The sequence below is a fragment of the Drosophila busckii genome, chromosome 3L (assembly GCF_011750605.1).
Source record: "Drosophila busckii strain San Diego stock center, stock number 13000-0081.31 chromosome 3L, ASM1175060v1, whole genome shotgun sequence".
Classification (NCBI taxonomy): domain Eukaryota; kingdom Metazoa; phylum Arthropoda; class Insecta; order Diptera; family Drosophilidae; genus Drosophila; species Drosophila busckii.
Genome location: NC_046606.1, coordinates 9,508,916 through 9,527,852, shown reverse-complemented (window position 1 = coordinate 9,527,852; position 18,937 = coordinate 9,508,916).

The following is an 18,937-nucleotide window of genomic DNA, read 5'->3' as shown; positions in this document are numbered from 1 at the left end:
TGTATTATATACAAATTATATAACGAAAACTAATTAAAACACAAAGTACTATTTCAAAATACGGGTCACTACTATTATATATCTTGAACAAATTTACTTAACTTTATAACAATATAAAGTTTATTATAAACACAAGCGAAAAGGTAATGACTTTGGCTAAAAGCGTTGCTTGTTATGCGAACTTTAAAACTAAAGTAAGTATTAGTTTTATATAAATTATTTGACTTGAGTTAAACAAAGTAAAGTTTTTGAGCTCCAGTCTTGACGTCTATATATAGCTTGCATATACATATATCAGGTGCAATGATTAGCCCGATGTATTGCTCAATAGCAAACCCAATAATGTGACTATTGCACCAAATAGATTCCCAAATGAATTTATTTAAATAAATGCGCTGATTATCAAAAGAAGATAGTATTGCTCATTGTTTTTAAATCGTATAATGATGGCTATAATTCAAATTCTCGGTTGATAAGCTGAAATGAATAATTTATTTCTATTGTAGTCGCGGTCTCTGTCGCTGTTTAGAGATATGTAGACAATAAATATTTATGTCGGCAGCTTGAAGCATAAAGTTATTTCAAGTGCAAATCAAATGGAAAACCCAAAGGTGAAAAGTGTGTCAACAAATTATGAAAAGTAGCACTTCCCCCCAACCCAACCCCAAACCGCTGCTAACTTCAAATTATGGCCCATAAGTTGAGTCACGTGCATGTTAATTTTTTTTATTTTACCGTCTGGTCTCAGGTCTGAGGTCTGAGGCGTTATGACAACTGTCACGTGGACCCCATCAAGCGGCATTTGCTTTCATTATAATGTTTATTTTTTTTCGTTTATAGGTGTAAAATAAATTAAATGGGCAAAACACAACGAAACCAAAAGCATTAACAAAAAATCACGAGTGATTTATGAGTCGCCTCGCTGCACAAAAATCTATTTACAGTTAATTGTCAAAATGAAATTCATTTGTTTTTCTTCTTCAGCGTTTGCATTGCCAGTATTGTTGTTATTTTTGTTGTTAATTTTTCTGCTGGGGGCCTGGCATTGTCAACACTGCAGATAACGTAAATTTGTTGACCATAAGGCTTAGCCTTGAAATGTGGGCTAAATAATTTTCTGCGACGTTTTGTAATAAATTAAAAATACACTCGGTGGCAACAGTATGTTGACAAATATATTAAATTAGCTAGTATTTTTAAAAAATTAAATTAAATATATTTAAATATTTAAAAAAATGGGACCGTATTTTGACAAATGTAGAAAACAGTAGCATTTTTTTTAAATATTTACTAAGCGGATTAAAAAAAAGAATTTTATTTAATATTTGCTCGGATCAAATTGTTGATCAAAATAAATTTTCGTAATTAAATTGAAGAATTAAAGACATTTCATAAATTTTTGTTGCCTACGTGTATTTAAAACTAATTAGATTGATTTGTATAGCTTATAATATAAACCAATTTTTCTCTCATTGAATTTCCCAAGCAATTCAGTAACAATTCGCTTTTGCCAAAATAATTTCGGTTGACAGAAAAAAGGCGAGAGGTACTCAAATTGCAAAAGCAAGCACGAAATATTCGCAACTACCGGATATGGTGGGGGCGTTAATCCATGTACTAACCAAGTGTTGCCCACTCGTCGGCATTTGCCAGCGACAGCAATTAAAAAGACGACAATTGCGTTTGGGCGTCCAACGACGACGACGACGACGACGACGACAACAGCAGCAGCCCAGACCAAGAGACCAACCGACTGAAAATTATATACGAGGCAACGAGGCCTACGACACGCCAGAGCCACAGCCAAAGCCAAAGCCACAGCTACGATGACAGGCTGGAGTTGCAAGCGTTGGGGCTGAGGCGGAGGCGCCGGCGGCAATGCAACAAACTAACATTGTTCAGGTGCCCCTGGTGGGTGGTGGTGGCTTCAACTGAAGTGTGGAGTGGGCCAAAAGTTACGACAAGCGTCGTGTCATAACGTGGGAGCTTTTTATGAGTTTCTCGCAATGGAGACACACACACACACACACACACAGATTCACATCAGCATGCAGCTTGCCACAAAGCGTGGGCAGCAGCAGCAGCAGCAGCAACACCAGCGGCAGCTGTTGCCGCCAATTGATTGAAATGCACCGCCCGTTCATTCAGCTGCGCATTCGGTCATCTGTCCCCATCTCCATCCTTCCTGACACACCCACCGCCTCACTCCCACTCCCACTCACACTCTCTCGCCCCCTGCGCTGCTTCACTTTGGTATTTGTAAGTCGAAGGCAGCTCTCGAGTGCTTTTTGTGCGGTTTCACAATTTTTATGAGAATTTTCGTCGGTTGAAAAAACTTTCAATTTCGTACTCGAAAGAGTAACAACGAAAAAAAATGCACAAGTGAGTGGGAAAGAGCGAAAACTGTTACAAAATGGAAATTCCATGAAGGCAAAAGCAATCGCCATGAATTATAGTTGTTTGTCCGAAGTAAATATTCAAGATGATGAACGAAAAATGCAGCTAAACGTGAAAACAATCGAATGCTCAACAGCCAAAGCCGGAAGTATTCGTTAATAATAAAAAAAAAACAACATTGATTAAAGCTCAAAGCTGCATAATAATTGCATATAAATAATATTGATTGAAGCCTGTACTGTATGTAAATGAAATGTTTATGATCAGGATAAAATCATATATTTTCGGAAGAAGTTTCTTGCCAAAACTTTCCTAAAAATGTATTAATTAATTAATACCTGTTTCTGTGAAGTTTCTTTGCCTTCAAAGACTTATTTTAAATTATATTTTCTTGTTCCTTTTTTTCTACTTTATTTCTCTTTTGGAAGCTTAGGACTTATACAAGAACTTCCACAAAATATAAGGATCAAACCAATTTTATATATTTTCAGATTATTCGATAGAAGCTTCTTCCAAAGAGATCTTTTCAAGGACTTTCTTTAAAATGTATTTTCGATTTTACCTATTTAATCCTCTTTTGGAAGTACATCAAATGTTTATAAACAACAACTGAAGATCAAATCATTTTTAACTAATTTAGGAATATTCGGAAGACGTTTCTTCCAAAGAGATGCAATTTTGTGTTTCGTTTTTCCTACTCTATTCCTCTTTTGGAGTTTTGTTTCTTTAGTTTCGTGCATTTTTTTCACTCAAGCTCAGCTGAGCTATCGTGGAATTCCTAGAATGCATTATAAATAGATTTTCCGAACTATAGATTAGTGTAATTTGTTTTGAATTGTTGCCACACTTAATGCTAATTAGTGGACTCTTTGAGTTAACGAATATGCATGGGCATTAAAAGACAATTAGCTCAATTGGCAGTTGGCAATCGTATTATGGAATTTGCATATTCGTTAATAATTAGCAAATGCATTGTTCTACTTAAGCAAATGTTACCCATACGCCCCGTGTGCTTTTGTTTTAATAACAGACACTTTGCAATGACCATGCATTAAATTAACATGCGCAATGCTCTCAAAATGCTTTAAAATGCAACGCTTGGTCAATTTTCAAGGCTATAATTGAACATCGCTCTATCTAATGGCAAATCAAACAGTCAGAACAAATAAACAAGCAGACAGACAGATTTATTGTTAGTTGATTATCATACGGCAGCACGAACTGAGCACTGAGAGCTTCCGTATCAATTTGCCGGCGTGCAGGTTCAAGTCCAAGCCAATTTTCCCAGCGGTCTAGCTGTAAGGCAATTGGAGCTGAGCGAATCTACAATTAAAATGCAATTGCGCGCGGCTATTGCACAATGCGCAAATACGACAACACAAATTTTCCAATAACTTTGTTTACTCGCATGTGAAAATGCAGCCTCCCAAGCTGACACCCCCCCTGGGGGCCTGGGCGGCTGCACAAATTGCGCAGCATCTTGAAATTACGCCCTTTACAACAAGGTAACGCCGCATAGCTCGAGCTACAGCTACAGCTACAGCTATAGATACATATGTATCTATGAAAACCACACAGCGTACACATAAGTAGATTTATCTTTGTGTGTGTGTGTTTAATGTGTCGCAATCTTGTGAAATTCCGCGTCGCGATTTTTCTGCGCGCCCAGCAGCGTCACAAAAAAAAAAGAAACAAAAAAAAAATCACAGACCCCGAAACGTAAACCAGGCCGCAAGTAGAGCCATCCGTCCGTCTGTCTGTCCCGTCAGTCAGTCGAACACGCTATCTCGCTCAGTTGCGCTTTTTGTTTTGCTATTTGCTTTCGCATTGTATGCAACTACGTCGTTGTTTTCATGTTATTGTTGTTGCATCATCATCAGCAACAACAAGAGCCCAACATGCAACAAGGCCTCGCCACCAGCAGGTACTGCTGCCCCCCGATCAGCGTCTATTTATAGTGCGCTGCGCATCCATAAGATACACAGCTACGCAGTCGAGAGCTACAGCAATTGTCTACTTGCCCCTGCCCCCGCCCCTGCCCCTGCCACGTTGCTGCTTGCCACCCAATTGGCCCACACGAAACGCCTAGTCATGCCACGCTCGTGTGATTTATAAGGTCTTTGGCCACCCCACCAACAGTCGCGTCGCTCTGCCGCTCCGTCTCTATCTCTTAAATAGGCACAGCACACACACACACACAAGCACACACACATATTGCTCTGCTCTCTGTTTGGGTTTGGGGTTTCGCGTTTTTTGTTTTGCTTGCCTGCTTCTTCGCTTGTAATCATATTGAAATGATAAACGCCAGACATTCTTACGCTGATAATTATCATCAACGACTAATGCTGCGCCATTTCTCTCTCTCTCTCTCACTCACTCGCTCTCTCTCTCTCTGCATATCGACCTAGTTCGCCTAGAGCACACGTCGAGCTAATTACGTCGCATCAGCATCTCGTCAACGTCTACTGCGCCGCTGCATTTCGAGCTTTAATTGCTGATCAAATATTTTTGACAAACACTTTAATCAGCCAACAAGCGAACGCGCGTACAGTCTGTTGCCCAAGTAGTTGCTGACTCATGGCTGGGCAAACAGTTTAGCCAACTAACAGCTAATTAAATTGTCTTATTGAAAACTTCTCTCCATTGCTTATTCATAAGCTAACTCAATTGGCATGTTTACCAATTTCGCTTAAGCAGCCTGTCCAACTAATTAGATTCTCTTGGCCATAAACAAAAGCTCAACAATAATATGCTAGAAGTTCAAAGTTGATTTGGTTTCGGCTTATCTCTAACTGTAACTGTATCTGTCAGACAGTTTAGTTTGTTTTGATTTCTATTTGGCTGAACGTACAATTCACTGAAAGGTTCAAAGATCCAACACGAGTAAATAAATACACACACACACACACACACATATAGATACGCACGAACATTATCAAAAACTAACTGCAGGCAAATTGTGAGCACATAAATCATACGACACGTTAGCCAAGCCACAGAGGTTGACAGCTCAGCATCGCAGTGATAAGCATAACCCCAATCTTGGGCTCTTATCAGCAGCTTCTGGGAACTTTCTTATAATTTGTCCATATTTTAGTTTACTCCTTCTGCTCGCGAAATCTAACGCTTAACTTAATGAGACAAGTTTAAAGTTGAATAAAAATTCAAATTAATTAAAACATACTTAATCTGAAATTATACTCTTGGCAGCAAATTGATTTGTTTTGTTAATGTGAATTTAATGCAATTTTATTCGCTTTTAATTCGCAAGTATTAATTATATTTTATTATCAAAAAACATTTACATAAATTTTTGAAATTTCGCTGACTCTTGCATTAAATTTCTAAAAGCTTTGTTGTTATAAAAAATTTAATTATATATTTTAAAAATGTAAAAATAAAGATTAATCACACAATATCAAAATAATTTGTTATTTCATCAAAATTGTTTTATTTTAGCTACGCAAATGGCCAGCAATTTAAATTTATATAATTTTACAATTTTAATTTCAATTCTCTAATTGCTTTGTAAAGCAAAAACAAAACAAAATAATATTTTTATTAAATTAATGTTTAAAAAGTGTAATTGACATTTATATATAATATATTTTTTAATAACAGCGCTTTAGATTTTCATTTGCTTAATTATCTATATTTTTGTATTGTTTTATTGCGCGTACTATTGACAATAATAATGCACAACAGCAACAACAACAAATAATAAAAACAAATGTTACGTTGACTTAATGGCGTTTGTTGCTTTGTTTTTGGGGCTGTTCATTCACTACTCGTAGATTCATTCATTGATTCACATGAACACACACACGCAAAGCAATTGTGTGTGTATTAGTGTGTGTGTGTGTTGTAGATTTTCCATTAGTGTCGTTGCGTATGCTTGATGCTCATATTTGTTTCGATGCTTTGTTGATTGTTTTTGTTGTTATTATAATTGCTGACATGTTTACATGGCTTACCCCCCACCCCACTCCAACGGCTAACTGAATTCCAACCCCTCATTGCATTGGCTGTATGGGTAAATGTAATCATAACTAAATCTCTCATTCAATTAAATTAATTGCCGCCTTTGTGCTTGTGTGTCTAGCGAAAAAACCGCGTATTATTTACATGAGCATGGCCCAGAGCCACAGACTGTTGCTAATGGAGGTTACAGCTGAAGTTGGAGTTGATATCAGACTGGGCATATTTATTGACCCAACGTCCAGAGTCGAATGCACGTAATAGAGCATTGCGAAATAAACTCAATTGACATTGCCCCCCGTACACCAAAAATAGAATTGAAATGCCGAAAAAAAATAAACAGAAACCATCTGGAATTGTAATGAATATGAAAATAACCGACACGTGCCTGCGAGCATGAAACAGTGGAATGACCTTAACAACAGCATTTAACGACTTTTGCAAAAATTATATATATTTGTTTATAGTAGTTAGAGGCGTCTCTCTCTCTCTCTCTATCTCTCTCTTACTCGTTTGATCTATATGGCTTGAAGTCTTGATTTATTAGCTTGTTGACGCGACGCGAATAATTCAGCGCATGCGCCATGTCCTTAAATGTCAGTGATCGCAGCTAGAGTATGTCAATGACTCTTTGCAGCAGATAAGACATCTTAATGCTAAACAGACTTCACTTTGTTAGAGAAAAAGCCTTAAAGTGTGCCAGAGGCTGAGCCGCAATTAATCATTGCAATAATTTATGTGTGCTTGGCTAATTCAAATGAGCGATTTGACTTATTGTTTCGTTCAAATTAATAGAAGTAGCCACAGAGCACTGAACTCCCCCAAAAGCCAACAGGTTTGCCTTGTTTACTTTGCACACTGCACATTTATTAAGATTAATTAGCAAATTATCTAAAATAACTTTAAGAAATGTCAACAATTTAAATGCGTTTGTTGACTTTAGTCTAAGATTTAATGCGCTAAATTAAGTTTATTAAAAGTTTTAAGGCAAGAGAGTCTGAAGCTCATAAATTTGTAGAATCAGCTGCTTGTAATTCTCTCTCTAAATTCTAAAAATATCTTTCTCTTTTATAAATGAATCTTAAACTGTATTTAATTCATATGATAATGTGATAATGTTTATTAATAAACAATTACAAGTAGTTGACACACTTTAACTCGTGGCCACGCTAATTACTACACAGCACTCTCTGCTCTTGTTCTTTCTTATAATTTCTAGTTCAAAAAAATATATTCTGTTAATTTAATATATATTATAACTACAAACATACTACATAATTATTTGTTACCATTAAACAATCTATAAGTAATTTCTATTTAAAATAAATTTGTATATTTCAGTGGCAATTTCTTATAAATCATTGAAGCTAACATTAAATATTTTTAAATTATAAATTAAATAATAAATTGTACAGCATAACATATATTTTAATATTTTCTAGGGAATTTCCTTATAATTCTTTATATTTTTAATAATATTTTTTAAAGTTTCTTCAACTTCAATTAATCACTGAGGTTTTAGCTGCTGATTACTGCATTAATAATTTTAAAATAATTATTAAAAAAAGATTACATATTTTTAAATATTTTCCATTTAAAATTTAACATATATGTATAGCTTTAAATATTGTTGTTGCAACATCTTATTAGTTATTGAGGTTAACAGCTTTACATATTTTTAGATTATGCCTTAATAACAAATTAAATGTCATTATATATTTTTAGCTCTTTTTAAAGTAATTTCCATTTAAAAATAAATATATTTTTAAATTTTGCAGTTGCCACTTTTAGTAATCAAAGGTTAACTTTAAATATTAAGCAGCGTGACATGTTTAATAGCGAATTGAACTTAACATAATTTAAAATCACTTATTTTAAAATCATTTTAAAGTAATTTCCATTTAAGAGTTTTAATTTTACATTTTGTTTTTTCCACTCTTATTAATCATTGAGGTTTTAGCTGCTGACTGCTGTTGGCTTTGGCATTAAATTAATGCCTCTTGACTTGTCAGCCCCAATTAGCAGCTATAATAATTCAGCGCATATTGCAGCGCCAGTGACATTCATTAAATCAAATATCAAGCGATATTGGCAATACCGCAAATCCCCAAAGACCTGCGGTTGTCGCATTGCAACGTTAATTAAAATTTCGTTGCATTTATTGAGCTAATTAGGCAAAACCCCAAAGCCAAAGCCGAAATCAAAAGCGAAAACAAAGCTAAAACCAAATGACAGCGAATTCGAAGTCAACAGCAGGACACAACAGGACAGCACAGCATAGCAAAGCGTAAAGTTCACGCCACTTCAAATGGCAGCAGCAGGACCCACGCACGGACTAACGGCGCCCACGCCAGGATAATGGCAATAAGCAAACCCACGCACGCGTTTCCCAGTGACGTCGGTTGTGCCTTTGCCATTTACGCGCGTTGCGTGGGCGCCCCATACACGTGGGTGGGTGGCGCTGATAAGAGAGCGCCACAGCGGCATCATAAGCAAAGCTATGACATGACGAAATGATTGAGAATCCATCACAGAATCCATGCGAGAGCAGCTGCGCGCCCAGGACTATGCAAATAAGTTGCCATTTAAATGCAGCAGCAACAACCACCCACACAGCCTGGGTGTTAACCCCTCCTCCCAAACATGTCACACATTATTGCCTGTCCTGACATTGATGTATCTGGTGACAAACTGTTGCGGTTTATTATCGTTTGGCGCGGGGGCGCGTCACGTAGTTTGCCGAACATGTCACAGCTGCAAGGATAACGCCTTCGCCTATTGCCGCCAAAGACAATCGATAAATCATTTTAATTGCTTGCAATCCCTACACCCATAATGCACTGACTCGAACGCGAGCCTGCGATTTGTCCTGCCAGCTGTTGCAGCTACAATAATTGTATCTTTTGCTTTTGCTTAAGCGACTAATTAATTGCCCGCAAATAAATTAAAGTTCACGACATTTTTTCGACAAGCATTTGGATTGTCTAATGGCCCACACGTGCCACTTGAGTCAGTTGAATAACCTTTCGGCGCTGCATCGGGATGCGAGCTCTGAATTTATAAGCTAATCTATGTGCTTGGCATTATAATTCGCAGTCCAAAAGCCTGTTTCGGTTTCTTGGGCGGCTAATCCGCTTTTCGGATCTCTCAGACACACAAAAAAAAAAACACTTGCAAATTATTATAGAGCTGCGCTCAAATGACAATGAGATGCATGCGCGTGAAATATTCTATAATCAACAATATACATATATTTATTTTTAGCATATAATTAGTTTAAATTATTGATATGACTACAAAATGAACCAGTATTAAGTTAACAGCAAAGATCACAGGCAACGACGTTACGGTTATAATTTTTATCAAAATCAAAGTTAGGAATTATTATATTTTAATTACAAAATATTCGTTTTTAATTACTACAATTCATTTGCAATTCTAATATGAAATTTATATTTCTGATAAATTAAATTACTCTAATTCACTAAAAACTAGTATTTTTATATTTAAACAAATTAAGAAATTTTTATATATTTTACTTGTATATTGTTTCAAAACAAATCAAGAATTATTTTATTTTTATTAAAATATATACAAATGTTATACATTTAATCTTATTTATATATAAATTTAATAAAATCTCAATTAAGAACTATTTTATGCATTTATATTTAATTAATTTTCAAATAAAAATATAGCTAACTTTTTTATTTATTTTAAAAAATATATTTTTAATTACCATGAATGAATTTTGATAGTACGAATTTAATTTGATTTTAAATATATTTATTTTTATTAATTATGAATTTAATTTAATTACAAACTGTCGTATTCATTGCAAAATTTAGATAATAAGCCTTAAGATATAGACAAACCGCAGCAGCAATTCAACTTAACTGTCAATTTTGCGTACATAACCTCAAAGTGCTTATCAGCAATTCCATTCTGGCTGCAATATGTTGTCAATGCATTCAGCATCCCACACACAGGACTCGGCCCGCAGTCACATAAATTTTCATTAGTTTATGCCCACGCTGAAATTAGAGCTACGTACTTACGGACGTACGTAGTGGGCGGCGACGTAAGCGTAAATGTGGGCATGCCCTTTATGGTGGGGCAGTGCCCACGCAGTTTGCCATTAAGTTGTACACTTTAGGAGAATTGCAGTGGCGCAGGGGAGGGGGGGAGAGAAATTGCCACGTTACGTTTCCATTGAAAAAGCCATGACAGTTACTCGATGCGATGCAGTGCATCGGATACATAGCTTGTATATATGCCAATGGCCTGCTCTATATACAGCAAAGCTGCTGCATATAAATGAAATACATATGTACTCCATATACGTTTTGGTTGGTACATAAACGCCACGCCGGATAGTACGGCGTACAGTCGCTTCCATTTCCAGTTGCACTGTCTGCGGCATGCGCCATGTTCCATTTACGAGTAAATACGACGGGCCACACCCCTGCGCCCACTGCCAGCGTCTGCTGCGTATCGATGCTGCTGCTGCTGCTGCTGCTGCTCCACTCGTTCACACACTGGAAGGCTTTTGGCATTTAACCCACGAGCCCGAGACTCTGAGACTATATCAAGTAAGCTCAGCATAAACATCTCGTAGCTACATTGTTCCAATAAAATATTTACAAGTTACATTTGCATTGTTTCCATCTCTGCTTGCCGCACTGCATAGCTGTGGCGGCAGCTGTGGCAGCAGCAGCAGCAGCCCCAGTTGTAAAAATGCTGCACGTTCCGCCCATTAACCCCCGCCCAGCCCACCAAACCCAACCTCTGACCATCAATCCTGTTATCGCTTGTCTCTCAGTTTTACAACTTGTCAGTTTTACAAAGTTCACATGCCTACGAGGCAAGTTTATTTGAAAGTAAAGCTACCTGCATATACGTATACGTAATTTCATAATATTATAGCATAATCCCTCATTTCAGCCCGCATAAAGTTGGTTGAGTGAAAAAGAAAATATTTAAATAAATATAGGCTTAATTTAATTATTTATTACGAAACCAAATATAAGAGTTAAGTTATTATAATTTAAAAAAAATTATTTTTATAAATTAAAAATATAAAAAAAATCATATTTTATTAACTACAGTACAGTACACTAACAAAAAATTATAATTAATATTTTAAAAATTATAGAAATTAACTAGCATTCAAAAAAAAAATAATAATACCTAATTCGAAATTTGTATTGAAAAAATCTTTGTTTTAATGCGATTCATTAAGATTTTAAATGTAAATGCAACAAATTTTAACATTTTGAAATAATGAAAATATAATATTTTATTTTAAAATTTATCCAGGCAACAATCTGTGCTTTCAATTCATTTCAAAATTATATTTTTAGTTACAGTAGCCAAAATGTAAGCGCAAGTAAATAAATTGAGTTGAACTTTAATCTTTTATACAGTTGAGAGCCAACAGGCGGCTGCAATAAAACATACACATCAGACTCTCTCTCTCTCGCTCACTCGCGTCGGCAGCAGCTATCTCGCTTACACGATTTTATGCCAGGCCACGCTCAGCTTAGCATCATTCAATGCAAAATTCATTTACGTTGTCCTGTTTGCGTTTTACGTTACGCTACGCGTCCTATATACAAAACACGAGCTATATACACACAGATACGAATACACACACACACACACAGACATAGAGAGAGAGGAGCTAGTGCATTTGGGTGTGAGTGAGCTGGTGCATCGAGCGTCCATTTACAACGAGGCCAGTGACGTAACACACGATACGACAACGAATGAGTGACGAATGAGTTTATCCTCGTCCACCTGCCAGCCCAACGCGGAGAGCAACCTTCAGCATACGCCCCGTACGCCCGCCTAGCGTAAAAACTTCGTGCGGCGTAGTCATCGTGAGCGTAGTAACCTATATACGAGTACGACGCCCACGCCCACGCCCACATCTATATGCTTGGCCACCTACGCTAAGCGACTGCCATCCCCACCCCCCACCCCCCCATAGACACTACTGTTGGCCTGTTGCAGACATCGTGAAATGGATTTTTCCATATGCCGAGCACTCGACTCACTCGTATTGCAGTCGTTGCTTAGCGTTGGCTTTAAACAGTGACGTCACAATAGGCCAGGCCACTTTTAGCTGAGCGCGACACACGTCTGCAGCTGTTCATTACGTATACGACGCGTTGTACTGCGTACACCCAAGCGAAAAAAGCAAAGCTTACGATTTGTTTTAAGTAAAGCAAAACACTTTAGCTATAAATATATAAATTTGCATTTATCTGTAGCATTTTATGTAACTCTCGGCTCTAGGCACATTTTGCTTGGGTGTAAGTTGAGATTGAAATGCCGTCAAATGTCGTTAAAAGCAAGCGTAACGAGCGTATATAAGTCTTGGCGTCGCTAGGTCGTCATCGCCAATTGGACACGGCTGTAAACTGTTGCCAATTTGGCCAACACGTGTCAACGTGCGACGCACGACACACGCCAGACGACGACGACGACGACGTCTCACCAATCGTCGCCTGGTTACGGCCTGCTGGCAATTTCAACTTCATTTCATTTCAATCTTTGTATATTTGACGTCTCTGTCGTCATCGTATCAGCAACTCATTTCACGTTGTCAAAGATCAATGCTGTCTGTCAACTGCAGTCACTTTCCATACTATATATCTATTTGCTATATAGCCTTAGTCAGATCACTCCATTAATTGGGTTAATAGCACACACACACAAAGCTTTGCCTTCACATTTACTCACATGTCCGTGTCTCTGTAGGTCATGTCTGTGGGCTTTTGTGGGCGGCGTGGGCTGCCGACAGCTGCCGACATTTGAGCATCAAAGACGAAACTTGGTAATGGCTGCGCTATTTATTGACAAAGCCTTGGGTTTGCGTCTAAACCAAATTATATGGAAAAGTATCAAATTACCCAAAAGGATAAAAGCAGATTTCTGCTTTATTTTAGACACACACACACACACACAAAAATCCAAGCATCATTTAGGCTCAACACACAAAATATTTTTAGCTGCATATATTTTATTTAAATTACACATAAATATATAAAGAGACTCTTTGGGCCTTTGGGCTATTAAATTTCCATTTCAATTTACTTCTACAATAGAAATAAATCGTTATGCATAAATAATAACAAGGAATTTATTTTATTTTCAATTAATAATTGTTAACTGTTAAATTTTAATTACAATAACTAAACAATTATATCATTTTTAGAAAGTAATTGATGATTAAAAGAGAAAATAATTCAATTGATGACTGGGCTTACTTAAAGTTATTCAAAATAAGCTTAAAGTTAACAAATAATTTCCAATTATTTTGAATTACTCAATTAATTTTAAAATACAAATAATAGCAAAATATTTCACGCTTAGTTGAAATTATTAAGTAATTGAATTAAATCTTAATTATGTTCAATTACTAAGATTATTACTTTTAATTACTAATTACTTATATTATTGTTAACAATTTCAAAACTACAAATATTTGTCATTAAATAATGAAACAAGATTACTAATTATAGATTTCTAATCTACTCAATTTCATAGCTAAAAAATAATTGAAAATAATCTTCTGACTATAAATTAATTCAATTATTTCAAATAATGCCGAATTAGTTTTCGATTATTAGTACTTGTAATTAAGCGAACCGATCATAATTGAACTTGAATATAAAGTTTTACCAATGTTTATGTTAACTAATCATTAATAAACCGTTATGTGAGTAATAAATAACAACTAACAGCTTAAATATGCATGAGAAACAGTTGTCAACCGTTTTCAAATCACACCAATGGTTATTAGTTTGATCAATTATAAGTCCGAGTCCTTGATACATTCATTACGTAGTTACCCACTCAAACATCTGTCTAAATGTTATGCTGGGTGGGTGGGTGTGGTGGCTGTGGCATGTGAAAAGGTGGTTTGCTTGGTCAGTGGTGAGTCCAAAGTCTACGCAGGCCTAAGTCAACACCCCCCACCTCCCTCTTTAGTTGGTGAGAGACTAGGGCCTGTCATTATTAGCACTTGTCGCTCAGTTTTGCTGCTGCTGCTGCTGCTGGTGCTGACGTCGCTGCCTGCGTCGCTGCTATTCTTTTCAGAGCTCTTATTTTTCGTTGCTTGGTTGGTGGCTTGCATTATTTAAGCGTCGCCTGCAGCGCAAATGCAACTCAGTCGGTCAGCGGCAGTTTGCTTTTCCATAGCTCTTGAACTTGAAACCCCAAAACGGCAGCAGCAGCAGCAGCAACTAACGCAAACGGCGCGACTCGTAAAACACACAGAAACAAAAGCAACAAAAACAACAACAAAAAAATAAAAATAAAAACAACAACAAAACTAAACAAAATAGCGCGCGTGTGCACATACATTTCATTTAGCTGTTGTTGTAAATTTTAACAGCATTCTGTGAATTTGCACATTCATTTTGTTATTCGCTGAAAATAAATTAAAAGTTCGCGCCAATACGACGCGAGTTTATGTGGATCAAGGACAGACGACGCCGCCTAAGGATTTGGGCTATGAAAAAGGTAAATTTTCGCTTCGCTTGTCTTGTGTGTGTTTTTTTTTAGCTGTTAAGTCATTAGAGCAATTGGACTAAAGGTCGGCTAACTAGCTGGCTCAAGTTCATGCACACATGCGCCCACAATCCAACCCAACTACCCATCCACCCACCCACTCATCATCAGCAGCAGCAGCAGCACAATGAAAGGTCACATGGCGCAATGTCGTGTCTGAAAAGCAACAGAGAAAGTGCTAGAGAAAAATAGAAAACCCAACTGAGTGTCAACCCCACCCCCCAAGTCCCCACCCTATGCAAAGACGGTCAAACATATTTTCTACGACGCAATTGGAAAACATATTCATGCAATCATCAATTGCGCCTCAAGAAAATTCTCGTAAATGGGTAGAAAGCTAGAGAAAAGGGAAGAAGACACAACAAGTGCAATAAGAAAATCGCACAGCTTGAACTTGAGCAACTAATTCTAAGTCTTCGTAGATTGCAGAACGAATTATGTATATATAGAGAGAGAGAGAGAGAGAGAGAGAGAGAGAGAGCTTACATTTTATTTTTTAGGCTTTTAGTTAGCTTTAAACTAGCTGTGAATCAAATATGTTTATAAGCTAAAAAGTTCTCAAATTTTGAAAGTTTGAAAGCAATGCTGTTTAATAAAAATAAGTTATTTATTTATTTTGTTTCAAAGTTGAAATTATGATTTAATTACAATTATTATGGTTTGTTCAATTATTTATTCCAGAAATTCAAATATATAATGAAAATATTTGTGTTATTGAAGAAATTTTGAAAATAATTAGAAAAATATGGAAATTAATTGTTAAATTTTTAAATTATTTCAATATGCTCAAATAATCTTTTATTATTTTTTAATTATTTGTAATGCTTAGTAATTACTAAAGCAATTTATGATAATCACTATTAAATGAGGTATTTAAGAAATAATTAGAAAAATAAAAATAATTAGAAAAATATGTAAAGTAGCTGATTAAATTATTTACAATAATTTCGATTTTTCTATTATTTGAATATGCTCAAATAATCCTTTATTATTTTTCAATTATTTGTAATTTTAATCAAAATATTTTACTTGAGCAATTTATAATAATCATCATTATTATAATAAAATAAACTATTTAATTAGTAATGATATTTGAGATTTTACAGCTATAATTTAAAGCTTATAAAAGCTTTTTGTTAAATTTTAAACTCCCAGCAACTTTTTTTCAATCAATTCAAGTACTTCAACATTTATTGTTCACTACCCCTGGAACGCAACGTGTTTGAAATTTATTAAAAATACTATCAGAACGTAGTAAGTAGTACTACACGTAGACCAGTTAAAAGTTTCGCTGGCGTTTAGAATTTATTAATATACCGTAGTACTATTTTTTAATTGAGCGTTGCAAATTCGTATTGGCGCCTATTTCCTTTTTACACAGACGTCTGGACGCCAAGCTCGTTGGGAAATTGAAATTTCACTGTTTGCTCTCAGCATTGAGGTAACTTTATTTATGGCCTCAAATAAAATAAAAAGTTGCAATTTCAGTAACAATTTTTGTAACGTAGTTTCGGTTGAACTGCCTACAAAAGCTTTCACTATCGTTAACAATTAAGTCTCCATCATAATTAAGCAAGAATTTGTTTGGCAGCCATTAAAATATTTTCTGGGGGGGCCCAAGCCGATATTAATGAAGCAACTTAGTGACAACTAAATGAGAGTTTAGTTGAATTGAGTCACAAACGATGCTCGTAACCGGTTTTTGTATTTGTTCTGCCAATTAAACGGAACAGGTGAACAAGATGATGATCAAGTTTACGGAAAACGAAAGAGATAGTGTGATGGTGAAGACAGAGAGAGACAGAGAGCGAAACAGAAACAGAGGTTAAGCTTACTACGATCTCGAACTCGAATGAAGTTTTTGGCTTTGGGGCTTGTGGGCAAAATATGTGCGGCATTCATTTATCAACTTTGAAATTTAGCGCTAATGATTCGGAGAATGCGAGAGAGTGACGTCCGAGACTGAGGCTGAGAGACTGAGACAAATTGTTGTTTTATGTTAAGCAATTACAACAACAACAATAATAATAATAGTATTTGGCCAACATGTGTGGTTATGGGATTGATTTTTATGCAAATCTCCAACGTGTTTTAAGTATTTGGCTTTTTATGAAAAAATCGAATTCAACTTTTGCTCAGGCGACATTGTGTCTCGTCTTGTTGTCCATTAAAAATGCTAATTTCCAAAATATTTGTTTTTTATTTATTATGATTTTGCGCTGGCAGTTTTTTTGTTTGTTCATTAACAAATGAATTAGCAAAACATCAGCAGAAAAATTTTAAAGCGAAGAAAAAACCGCAAGCTCGAGCAAGTTTCAAAATGTAACCGAAAAGCAAACTGAACTATAAAAACTATACTAACTAACTAATAGATAAACTAGTAAAAATCTATTAAATAAAATCATAAATTGATTTTATTGCGTTGATGCTCATCAATTAATTCCAATCAATTCTATTGAGTTCAACTTCAATATTATATTAATTTGTCTGGCTTTCAAGTAAAAGTTGTTTACAACTTGTTATAGACGTCATTCTAGGCAATTTTTAGATTTTGTAAAGTGATAGATGTCATAAAAAACGTTATAACCTATTCATAACTCGATTTCTGACAATCTCTTAATAGCGAATTAGTCTAGTCTATTGTTCCGATTAATCAGACGCTCCAAATTTCTGATTCAATTTGCTAAACAATATTTATAAAAAGACATAGCGAACCTGCCCATCAGTCATAAATTTAAGTGTAGCAACATTCTTCTGTCTATTTTTAGTGTATCTAATCAAAGAATAAGCTATATTTGAAATTGTTTATCATTTTTTTTTTTTTTAATGTTATGCCTCGCGCTGCAAAAATGTGATTGCGTAATTTTCACAACAGTCTCGCACTTAAATATTTAAATTATGTTGCAGATAAAGCGCAAAAGATCTAAAGGCGCAAATGACGCAAATTACGATGCTGATTAAAGTTCCTTATACTATTGCAAACCCCACAGCGAAAGAGAGTAAGCTTCTCTTTTTAGTCTCGACACTCAAGAGACAAGTTTATTGCAGTGATCTGCTCGTTTCTCTTAGCGCACAAACTGTAAATATCAAGTGTAGGTGGATGTAACTGCATTACATTATATAGTTATACATATAAACATACATTTGTACTTATTTAGAGCATAAACTATTTGAAGTTACGACAGGTTCGTTCGTCAATATGCAAGACTTCCGTTCGTAAATATAAAACGAATGCAGCACACGAAAAACAGCAAAAACAACAACAAAATTGCGCGCGCTTTGTGAGCTGCATGAAATTGAAACCAAAACACGGAATGAAATGACAATTGAAACAAAGTCAACAGCTCTTGTGCCTGCTCGCTCGCTCTCTCTCTCTCCCTCTCTTTTTCGCTCGCTCTCTCTCTCTCCCTCTCTTTTTCGCTCGCTCTGTTTCTTCTCTCTCTCTGCCATAATGAACGTGTGGTATTTAATTGGGGAAGCATACAAATGAATTCACTCACACACACACACACACCCAAGCATAAATACATACAATACATGTTTGTTTGTATGTACATATGTTCCAAAAGGGACATCACAAGATCGAAGCGACTTACATAGCATCTGAGTCACTAAAGAATTTTATTTACTAATGCAAAAATCTTTGCATACAAAGCCACAGAAAAAAAAACAAGATTAAAATGCACATGTTCAGTATGTGTGCAAAAACAAGTGCGTCATATTGTCATAAATAATGCAAGAACTGTAAACTGTAACTTGCTTGTTGACAGTTTCAATATTTAAATCAAAATAACGGCAAGCTCATTACAAATTCAATATTCAAGTCTACGCTGAGATGCAGTGTTTATGTAATGGCTGCGACAAGTGCAAAACAAAAGACAGTTTTAAATTTTATTTTATTAATTTCTAAATTTTTTTCCATTTGTTTTATGCCAATCAAAAGCATAATATTTATCTGTTTTTCAAACATGATATTCAAGTG